This window comes from Thermobia domestica, chromosome 2, assembly GCF_964235325.1.
Source record: "Thermobia domestica chromosome 2, izTheDome1.hap1.1, whole genome shotgun sequence".
NCBI lineage: Eukaryota > Metazoa > Arthropoda > Insecta > Zygentoma > Lepismatidae > Thermobia > Thermobia domestica.
The window spans coordinates 353,307,504-353,319,899 of record NC_137455.1 but is presented as its reverse complement, the minus strand read 5'-3'; positions in this window follow the sequence as shown (position 1 = coordinate 353,319,899).

Genomic DNA, 12,396 nt, shown 5'->3' with positions numbered 1-12,396 from the left:
GTAATAACACACACAATATGAATAATGAAAACTAAGCTTTATGAATATATCAATAAAGAACCACAAAGACAAGTTTAATGGTCAGAAAGTAAATAAATTCCGTAGAAAATGTATAGAGTAGACGCAAAAAGTGATCGTACACCTGACGTACGAATACGAAACAAAGATACCACAACTGGGGTTCACTAGTATTCACCTGAGTATACACCTCTGTATAGCATGACGAGTAACAGAATGAGTTTAGTTGTGAATAGGAGTGAAAAAACTGCACGGTGGGCTGTCGAAATGGGAAGCAACCGAACAGAAACAAATGAGGAGACAAGAAAAGTAATTATTAAAGTGCATAAGAAGGGTAAGTCTTTGAGAAAGATAGGGGGGCGATCGGGGCCATCGCCCCCCCCCCACAAGAGGAAACTTTCTTATTTTATATATAAATAAACCCATCCATAACAAGTTTGGAGCTCTTAAAAGTAGCAGTATTACTGCCGACCGCCCCTTCCCCAGAAGTCCGTCCTGGATCCGCCCCTGTATAGAGTAGCCACAATCGAGTATTTTCCGCTGTATGTTTGGAGTCGTTGTCTTGCTGAACAATAAATTGTTTTCAAGAACCATCTTCTGCGCACTAGTATGGAGATATTCCTTTAATATGTTAATATACACTTTGTGGATCATCACTCCATCGATAAAGTGGAGACGACCCACTCCTGAGGCACTCATACAACCCCAGACGAGCACGGACCCTCCTCCGTGTCTTACTTTAGGGACGAGATTTTGAGGATTCATCTCTGTATTCACCTTGCGCCATACCATACGCCTCCCATTGGACTCGATAAAATTAAATTTATTTTCGTCCGAAAATATGACCCTATTCCAGAAAGAAGCCTGATCCCTTATCTTTATACTCTTTTTCAAACTTTAGTCTCTTTATACGATTTGTCTTGTTCACCCAGAACATTTTCCTGGCTATCCGACCATGATACCCTGCAAATATTCCGCACTGTACTTGCTGATATTTTAACACCGCGTGTTTCCAGATCCGTTGCCAATTGCACAGCACTACTTTTTGGAACCTTTTTTCTTTCCCTAATAATGTAACGTTTAACTTGTTCACTCAGCACTCTTGGTCTTCCAGTTCTTTATTATTATTATTATTATTATTATTATTATTATTATTATTATTATTATTATTATTATTATTATTATTATTATTATTATTATTATTATTATTATTATTTTGGTTTCGCACAGTGAAGAAACATTATACATCGCAATTATTGTTTGTACTGTTGAACAAGGCCTGTCTGCAAGGTTTGCCAGGGGCGGATCCAGGACGGACTTCTGGGGGGGGCGGTCGGCGGTAATACTGCTACTTTTAAGAGCTCCAAACTTGTTATGGATGGGTTTATTTATATATAAAATAAGAGTTTCCTCTTGTGGGGGGGCGATCGCCCCCCTCTGGATCCGCCCCTGACTCCATAATACCTTGAAACAGCTTCGCACACCTCCCCAATCCCCAGACATGAACCCCATAGAACATCTATGATCTGTTCTGGAGACAAGAATCAGAAGGCACAGCTTGTCTACTAAAGAAGGCCTAAGAAAAGCTATTCAAGAAGAATGGGACATAATCAGTCCCGAAGCTACAGAACTACGAACTACTACAGGTGAAATTAATGCCACGAAGACTACAGACAATCATTAACGCACAGGGTAATCCCACAAAATATTAAATAACGTAATATACTTTATAAGCATTAATTCAAGCATAAGTGTACGGTGACTTTTTGCGTTTACAAAAAAGGAATTCTCTCTTCTGAACAAAACAGTGATTGTGTTTGTTTGGCCTTTCTCTTGTATATAGAAATAAAATGTATGAATGTATAGTCTTAATTCTGGTTATATATATATTTTCCACCTCCCGTTCTCATGCTAGCTGTTTTCAATATAAAGTATGCACGGTGTACGAACACTTTCTGCGCTCACTGTAGGTATGTTGACAATAAGCGAATGTTATTAGAATATTTGTTGAGATTTATTTTCCTTCACTGCCTTTCGCCTGGTTAAAAAGTAGTTTGCAGTGCTTTGGAGCAGCTGCAGGTGGGAACGCGATAATGTTTGAGACATACCGGCGACTTTTTTGTGTGTGAAAATAAGACCTTTCTCATAAAGTAGTAAATAACTGCAGTAGCAATTGTCTACGTAAATGATAAAGACATATCCAACTACAAGAAATTAATACAGTATATATAGCCTATTCCTTATTGTGTTTCTCTTTTAACAGCTACTAGCTAAGGATGGCCAATTCCAGAATTTTTACTTTCCGGAATCCGTAAAGTAAAATCGGAAAAATTCCGGATCTCGGAAAAATTCCGATTTTTTCTAAATTCCAGATTTTTCCGAATGTCGGAATTTTTCCGAATTCCGGATTTTTTCTGAATTCCGGAATTTTTTCCGAAATCCGGATTTTTTCCGAATTCCGGAATTTTTCCGAATTCCGGAATTTTTCTGAATTCCGGAATTTTTCCGAAATCCGGAATTTTTCTGAATTTCGGATTTTTTCCGAAATCCGGATTTTTTCCGAATTCCGGAATTTTTCCGAATTCCGGAATTTTTCCAAATTCCGGAATTTTTCTGAATTCCGGATTTTTTCCGAATTCCGGAATTTTTCTGAATTCCGGAATTTTTCTGAATTCCGGAATTTTTCCGAATTCCGGAATTTTTCCGAAATCCGGAATTTTTCCGAAATCCGGATTTTTTCCGAAATCCGGAATTTTTCCGAATTCCGGAAAGTAAATTTTCCGATTCCGGAAAACAAAATTTCCGGAATCCGGATTCCGGAAAATTTTGGCCATCCCTAGTTTAAACGGATCGCCTTTCAGGATTGTAAATAGTGCTACATGGTTCATTTTCTTCCCCCCACCTTAACACTTGCCCCAAAAGCATTTGACGCGATTTATAAAGAAACACTAGGTCTATCATCCCCTTTCCAGAGCTCTATGAATTATCAAGAGAGGAACAACTAACCCTTGCCAGAATTCCTTCTCGGAGGTGGCGACCAGGCGGCACCTATGTTCCAGAAAATAAAAAGGCAGAAAAAGCTATCAGTAATAGTGAAATTTTTGTTTATACATTGAAAATTTTTAAATTAGATTCCTTTTTCTCTCCGAAATGTATTTATGAGAAAAGAAGAGGAAGAGAAAACTACTAGATTTGTTGGTGAACATATTAGAACACTAAATTATTATAAAAGGTACTAGATCTAGTACGAAAGTACTAGCGGTGGTCACACTGGGTCCGACAGCATCTGGTGTTTGCTTTTTGCTATATGTATATCATAACTCTTGATGTCCTATCTGTATCGACCAATAAGATCAAAGCATACCTGAAACGTTTGAGATTCGCAAATATGCTTCCATTCCGTTGGTTATACGTGCTTGTCCTCTGACTCCATCTGTGATTTCAGGTTCCTATTGAATTCTCACATTTTCAATAATAATAATAATAATAATAATAATAATAATAATAATAATAATAATAATAATAATAATAATAATAATAATAATAATAGTAATAGTAATAATAATATCACTAGTTCTTACTTATTAAGTTTTTAATTACGTAGAAATCTCGAATTGGAATAGAGAAAACAAAATATCAACTGAAGTTTGTTAAAGCTAAATTCTTATTACAAATAGTAGTTTATTCTAGGGATGGGCAAAACCGGTTTTTGTAAAAACCGGAAACTGGTTTCTAGAAAAACCGAAATCCTAAAAACCGACATTTCGGTTTTCTCCAAAACCGGTTCGATTTTTCACCGAACATACAAAACTATTTCAGTGGAAACGGAATCGGTTTCCAAAGAAAGAAACATTATTCTGGTCAGAAATAGAACCAGTATTGGAAAAGCTTAAACTAATTTCGATGAAAAACCGAACCGGTTTTGGAGAAACCCGAAACCGGTTTCTGCAAAAACGAACCGGTTTAGGAGAAAACCGAAAACCGGTGTCGGTGAAAACCGAACCAGTTCGCGAAAACCGTTTATTTTTTAAAATTTTCAAAAGCCGGAAACCGAAAACCGTTTTTTTGTGCCCACTACTAGTTTATTAACAATGTCATAGTTTATTGTCAGTAGCTTGCACTCCGTTGCTCGCTCTTCACAACCCCACAGAAGAAAGGTGTGCCTCCCAGATTGCAAACCACTGTTCTAAACAGTATATTGAATGGTATGTTAAATGTAATTACAGTTAGTGAAACCTAACGGTACACCTACAAATTAAAATGTGATTGAAATAACATGAACTTCAAATGGGAATTGTTAATTGAGTCCGGGTTTTCCTCATAAAATATGTGGACACTAATCATTTGGGCTAGAAGAGTTTGTTATGTATTAAGAGGGCCGTAACTTGTGGGGGGCAGGGGGGAACTGACCTTCAGGGAAGCTCCCTAGCATTCGAGGGGGCCCATTTTAAGACAAAATTTTCTTACTCTACATACGATACGAACGTGAAATTATAAATGAAGCTTCAAACAGGTTCACTATATTACATAAACAAATGAATCGTAAGCCCATCTCAGTAAAAAAAAAAAAAAAAAAAAAAAAAGTCTACTATTAGGGACCCTAGAAATAATATTTATTCGTATGGTTTTGAGATTTGTCAATATTGTACCCTTAATTAATATGTAAGTTTGGAACGGCCCAGGAGCGTAACTGACCTTGCCGTACGAAAGGACCCACAGGCTCCGGGAGGCCCATAAAGAGTAAGAGAAAGATGGAAAGAGGGGCCCAAGAATTATAAAAACAACTTTTTCTAGGGGATCCAAATACGCGTAGTAATGCTTGTCCCCCCAGAAAAATAATCTAAGTTACAGCGCTAGTAGGCCTATTAATATATCTTTTGTTATTCAAATTTATGAGTTTCATCATTATGGGAAGTTTTAATATGCTGGGACTTCGAAAGTATAACCTATGAACATCGAGAACAAAAATATACAATTTTGATGCTAGTCTTTAGTATTACAGGATATGAAATAAAGGATGGACTAACAATGGAGAATGACCATGGAAATAACACATCCGGGATGTTCTGAACGGTAAATGTACTGTGTGTACTTGACACTTGTAGTATGATGTAAAAATTTAGAAAAAAAAATAACACGTGAACGAATAGTGGATGTCAGACAGAAAAATGCATAAAGCATGGAAAATGAAACATTACCCTGGGGAAATAATATTTCAATTTCTTCTGGGCTTTTTAACAAATTTCATTAGGGGCACACCCAAGGGTGTCCACCGGGTCCGGACCCCACCAATCTTTACCCATTTAAGCCCCCGGGTCGGAAACGACCCACTTACGTGTTTTGTTGTTGTTAAAGCTTGTATATTTGCCCCCGACTCGAAAACGACCCTTATTATAATTAGCGAATGGGAGATCAGCAAAAAGAAATGCCATTAAATTCACCAAGAGTAGGTCGAAAACCATCTATTTTCCAAAATAAATCAAAATTTAAAACAAAAAAGATAAAGGCAAATATGGGTTAATAGCTCAACATACAATTGTACTCTTTATCAATAAAATTATACTTGTTTAACAGGGAAATGATTGATGTAGCACGAAAATTTGATTTCACACTTCATCTGTACTCTTTCTCTTATAAGGACAGTCTAGTTCTGTCATTTCCTTTTTGAAAACATAGGTGGAAGTATTTTACAATTACATCGTCTTTTGGGAGCAGAATAATGAACATTCAATACTTCATAGATGTAGTGGCTGGTGGTATTGGAACTCTCCTCCCCCCAAGGCTTGGATCCCTCTTAAAAATTTCTTGGTGCACGCCTTTGTTTCGTTATATGTTATATAAGGAGTGTTGTGAGAAAAAATTGCCTAAAATAGATAATTGTGGATTAAAGTTTGAAGGTCTTCACCCTACAATTAAAAAGAAAATAGTGTGCACCTACTTTACAATTGATAATAAATTGGACAAAATGCACACATACATACAGCACATATCATAGTAAACGTTAGAAATGCCTTTCATGAGCACCTACACTACATGCATGTATGCAAGCATTAAGATGCTTTATCACATTGACGAAAACTTTCAACAGGTCCAACAATGAGATGTGCTAAATCAGAATTCAGTCCTGCAACTTGCGAGGAGCGAGTAGATATATATAAATGATCGAAAATGACCAATATCAGTGACGAATCCATAGTTTCCGGGGACGCTGACATGAACAGTAACATTTCCGATGCCGTGCCCAGCAACATGGGGAAGCGGGAGAGATATAAAATCACCGAAAATGACCGATATCACTGTCGAATTCATAGTTTTCAGGGTCGCTGTGACGAACAGTAACATTTTTGATGCCGTTTAAATCCAAATTCAGCCATGCAATACAGGGGAAGAGCTAGGGAGATAAATATAAAAATGATCGAAAATGACCGATGTCAGAGAGCGCTTTACTGATAGTAAAAGTGACTTACTAAGAGAACAAAATATAACTTAATTTTTAATTTAACCCAACGAAGCGTGTAATTGATGCTAGTGTATATACAGGGTGTTTCAAAACAACATCGACAACGTTTGGGAGGTGATTCCTGACACTAAGATAAGACAAAAAGTATAGACCAACTTGGATGCACAAATGCTTCCTTTCGGAGTTATAGACTGCCGAAAACATGAAAAAAATTAACTTTAAGAGTCCATAGCTCCAAAACTATGGGAACTACCGTAGTCGTAGTTCGTAAGATTTCACTTAGGAACTAGTATGTGTCCTATCGAAAAATCCATGTTTCAAAGTCCGTCGGTACTTCCGTAAAAATTTTTTATAGAGGTAGTTGGTGAGTACTTCAAATTATATGCCCGTAGCCAAACTTCCTTTTTAAAAATTGCTGCAGAAGTACCGCAGGATTTTGAAATATGGATTTTTGGATAGCGCACATACTAGTTCCTAAGTCAAGTCTTGACCCGACTTCCGTAGATCCAATAATTTTGGAGCTATGGACCTTTAAAGTTCGTTTTTTCATTATTTCGGCAGCCTATAACTCCGAGAGGAAGCATTTCTGCACCCAAGTTGGTCTATACTTTTTGTCTAATCTTGGTGTCAGGAATCACCTCCCTAACGTTGTCGGTGTTGTTTTGAAATACCCTTGTATGTATGTATATATGAGGTATTGTTAATAATAACAGAACTGAATGGATTAAGGAGAACACTTGTTTGAAGAGAATGTTCAGTTAAATTTTTCATTATCAACTAGTTGATCAGGGTTGGCTACATGAGACGTGAACCTACAGTTTAAAAGGTGGAATCTAAATACTTTAATGCGTTCGAATTTTAAGGCTCTACCACTGGGAATCGAATTCGGGACTCCGTGCACTAAAGGCGCACGCGCTAGCCACTAGCGCAGTGGGAAGCGTTACTGAAAGTGATGTCTCGAAAAGGGTATTTGTTTTTCTGAAATAATTCTGTCTCGACTCGTATCTAGTTACGAAAATGTGTAGGTAACCCTAACGACAAGAAAATCTCTTTCTAAATTCACTAAATATTCTAGTTTACTACGAGGGTTGTTCAATAAGTCATTAGAAAATTCAAAACATGACTTTTGTAGTATCGAAAAAAACTTTACTTTTAATTAGCATAATTCCTCACTAGGCTGTTATTAAAGTTTCAGCTATATCCGTCACATTATTTCATTGTCAGTAGTCGACTGAAGAAAGAAACTTTTGTTTATTTAGAAAACACGGAAAAGAGATCAAATGGTTTCATTGTCATAGTCGATTGAAGAAAAAAACTTTTGTTTATTTAGAAAACACGGAAAAGAGATCAAATGGTTTCATTGTCATAGTCGATTCAAGAAAGAAACTTTTGTTTATGTAGAAAACACGGAAAAGAGATCAAATGGTTTCATTGTCATAGTCGATTCAAGAAAGAAACTTTTGTTTATGTAGAAAACACGGAAAAGAGATCAAATGGTTTTATTGTCATAGTCGATTGAAGAGAGAAACTTTTGTTTATTTAGAAAAAAAGGAAAAGAGATCAAATGGTTTCATTGTCATAGTCGATTGAAGAAAGAAACTTTTGTTTATTTAGAAAACACGGAAAAGAGATCAAATGGTTTTATTGTCATAGTCGATTGAAGAGAGAAACTTTTGTTTATTTAGAAAACACGGAAAAGAGATCAAATGGTTTCATTGTCATAGTCGATTGAAGAAAGAAACTTTTGTTTATTTAGAAAACACGGAAAAGAGATCAAATGGTTTCATTGTCATAGTCGATTGAAGAGAGAAACTTTTGTTTATTTAGAAAACACGGAAAAGAGATCAAATGGTTTCATTGTCATAGTCGATTGAAGAAAGAAACTTTTGTTTATTTAGAAAACACGGAAAAGAGATCAAATGGTTTCATTGTCATAGTCGATTGAAGAAAGAAACTTTTGTTTATTTAGAAAACACGGAAAAGAGATCAAATGGTTTCATTGTCATAGTCGATTGAAGAAAGAAACTTTTGTTTATTTAGAAATCACGGAAAAGAGATCAAATCCAAGTTGAAGTTCAGGGCACATCTGCTCCAGCGTTTGCAACTGTTTACAATTGGGTAAATGAGTTTAAACATGGACGTACATCCACAAATGATGAGCATCATTCCGGACGTCCAGTAGAAGTGACTTCCCCCGAAATGATTAACAAAATCCACAATATGGTATTGAATGATCGACGAATCAAAGTGTTGCGAAAGAGTTGAAGCCAGATACATATTACAAGGTACAGCGTTTTTAATTTTTGTACAAAAAAATTGGGTTTGAAGAAAATCTCGGCAAAATGGGTGCTGCGTTTGCTCTCAGTCGAGAATAAACGCGACCGTGTGATCGATTCAGAGGTTGGTTTGACGCATTTCCGTCGCAATTCCTACGAGTTTCTGCGTTGATACATAACAGTGGACGAGACATGGATACTAATATACTCCAGAAATAAAGGAACAATCAAAATAGTGGGTCCAACTCCGAAGAAAGCTAAAACTGTGAAATCGGCCGACAAGGTGATACCGACGAGTCTTTTGGGATGCACGCGGAATCATCTACATCGATTACTTGGAAAAAGGCCAAACAAGAGGACAAAAGATAAAGGACAAAAGAATATTATTGTTTGTCGTTATTGCACCGGTTGAGAGAAAAAATCAAGAAAAAACGTCCACATTTAGCAAAGAAAAGAATTATCTTCCATCAAGACAAATTTCGAAAGCAAAAATTATAGAATTAAAATTAGAATTATTACATCCACCGTATTCACCAGATTTGACCACCAGTGACTTTTATTTTAATTTCTAAATATGAAAAAAGGGGATTGCTCGGCGGAAAATGATTAACGTCGAACGTGGAGGTCGTCGCCCAAGTAAATGTCTATTTTGAGGACCTTCCGAAATACTACTTCTTGGAGGACTTTAAAATGTTGGAGAAACGCTGGGAAAACGTGTCGAGCTAAAAAAGAGATAGGAGATTATGTTGAATTTTTCTAAAAATCTACCCAAAATGATTTTTAAAATATTTTTCTAATGACTTATTCAACGACCCTCGTATCTATAAAGTGTAGTATATCACTTTATATTATAATTCGGAGAGGTTAGAATATCCTGAGCTCTTTTGGTTACGCCCACGATCACAATTTTGTATTACATTAAAACATTTCCGTATTGTTTTTGTTAAACCAGATTAACGAGACATGTTTTGTAGGTTTCTTTTATACATAATATCTGAATAATTAAACGTAGAAAGTAAGATCTTCAAAACACCAATAAAAGGATAATTCACAATTTTATTTCATTTACGCATATACGTTCATCATATATTACAGAAAAGTGACATAAAACCAAAGAAAATAAGTTGAATTCTGCAGAAACTGCATCCTGCCTTTTATAGTAATGCTTAACGTTAATAAAAAAAGAAGAGGAAAAAAGTTTTGTCATTGACGGAACAAATAAAACTTCATGACAACCAACATTAAAGCTTTTTTCCGCTAATGTTGCCAGAAACTTTCACTAGAAGTTTTCACTTAACATTACGACCGGTTCTGCCCCAATAGCTACTCAATTAAAAGAAAGATTTTTAAAATCTTGTTTTCTTTTTATCTTTTTTTTTTTTTGGTTTGTTTTTTTGTCTTCGGTGTGTCATACGTAGACAGGCTGCATTCTAAACAAGGTATTTCTTAAAATTGTTTGCGTAGTTAGAGCAACTATTATATAAGTATTTATTGTATTTTACACAGACTACTCGCAAAAAAAAAAAAAAAATGTCTTTCTCTTTATTTATAGATAAATTGTCACCAGTTAGTGTGACAAATATTCTACTGATTACTAGGTAAACAGATTGTAAAGGACTAAAATGGAAAATTGTATTCAAATCAAAATACATAATTCATTTATTCCAGGTGAATTACCTTAGGTGAAACAAAAATAAACAAGCAAAAAGAAAAAAGCTATATGCAATTTGGTTCTGTGTACATAGTATTATATAAATAATATTTCCAATGCAAATAACATTGAAAAAAACCTCTTTCCTGTTACTTTATAAACTAAAATCAACATTCTTAAAATCTGAAGTTAAAATAATTTAAAATAGATGTTTTTTTTTTTTCTAAAATTATAACATCACTAGCAGAATACCCATTCTTAGTACGGGGAGAATAGTTTCATTTTCGACATAAAGGGCTGAAATTGGATTTAAACAGCATTGGAAGTGTCACTGTTTGTCTCAGCGATCCAGAAAACTAAGAATTCAGCACTAATATCAGTCATTTTCGATCATTTTTATGTATCTTCCCCTCCCACGTTGTACCGTCAAAGTGATATCATAAAAACCACCCCAGGCCCAAACCTATGTTGAAAATTTGATCAAGATCGGTTGGATGGTTCAAGAAATACAAAGCCAAAAGCATAACGACTTATATATATAACTAGTGGTCGAAGTGAGATGGTATGCGGTGGTATGCCATACCGCCTCTGGTTTTCCAATGATGAAGGCATACCGTCTCTGGTTTTTCAGTGATTAAAACATACCGTCACTGGAAATTAGATCCTATATACCTCTAATATATCCATTTTTATACACAGCAATTGACGAATAGCTCTACATGTAAAAAGATTTTATTTCTTATGTAGAAATAATTTCTAAGTTGACAACACCGACATTTTTGTTATCTTTTTCCTAACTCTTGTTTTCAAAATAAAGTTCCTCCAAAGAAGTTTATCTAGTTTATATTTTGATGTGCCATATTGAATTGTCTCTTTGTTATGTATGTGTGTATGTCTTCTTGTCTTAATGCATATAAATGTCGTGTTTTGAGCATAGGCTGATATATGTTGAACCTTCCGGGGCTTGGAATACCCCCACAGTCGAGCGGGGAGACCGGGAGTTTTCCCTCAGGAAATTGTTAATATCCTCATTCGATTTTTGAGCATGTTCGTGTATAATTCTCTATAATACAAGATAAGGAGATATATTTTTTTAATTTTTTTTTTCAGAAAGTTATTGGCGGGAACCAAAGTATCTCCATAGCCTATCTCCCCCTCCCGTTACTACAGAGAAGCTCTGCAACGGTTTTCAGTCATTACGTAAATAGAAATGCAATCTTTTTGGCAACATACCTTCACTGCATTTCATTTGTTAGGATAGCCGGTATGTCGAGTCAAAATCGTAAGAAAGCATATCTCCTCTGCTTTTTATCGCACTTCGAACACTGTATATAACACATCTGAAGTAAATTGACTTTAAAAAATTCTTTTCAATCTTAAATTCAAAAAAGTAAGGAAAAAATGTGTCGTAATAACTAGAAGAACAGCTTAATAAAAGTCTCAATTCTTGTTTACAAAGCAAATTTTATTCTGAGCAGTGCTAATCATATGTTAAAGAGAGCACAAGAGACACACACAACTATTATAGTGATGTAGGGACGAGCGAATGTTCGTTTTTTCTTCCTTTCTTTTTCTGAGTTCCAGCTTTTCATCACACACGCCATGGTTCATGAAAAATGTGATGACTAGGGCTCGGAAGTTGATGACCTCTAAATTGCCTAGAAAGGACCTATAAAAAGACCTAAAAGTATCTAGAAAAGCACCTAAAAACTGGAAAAAACAGACGTAAAAATAAGACCCAACTTAATTAGAATTACATATTTAATGAATATAATGCGCAAGAAATACAAGCTTCTGGTACGTTAACGGTATGTTCTTCTTCCACAAACTGAAGTGCAAACTAAAATGAGAGAACTCCTCCCTCATCCCCCCTTGGTGGAGGACATTGTTACGCCTCCTTATCTGACTTGTGATTGTTGCAGATCTGGTCTTATCAGGCCAGTCGTTGAAGAATGTCTTATCTTTCGAATTTTCTTTACTAAAGAAAATAT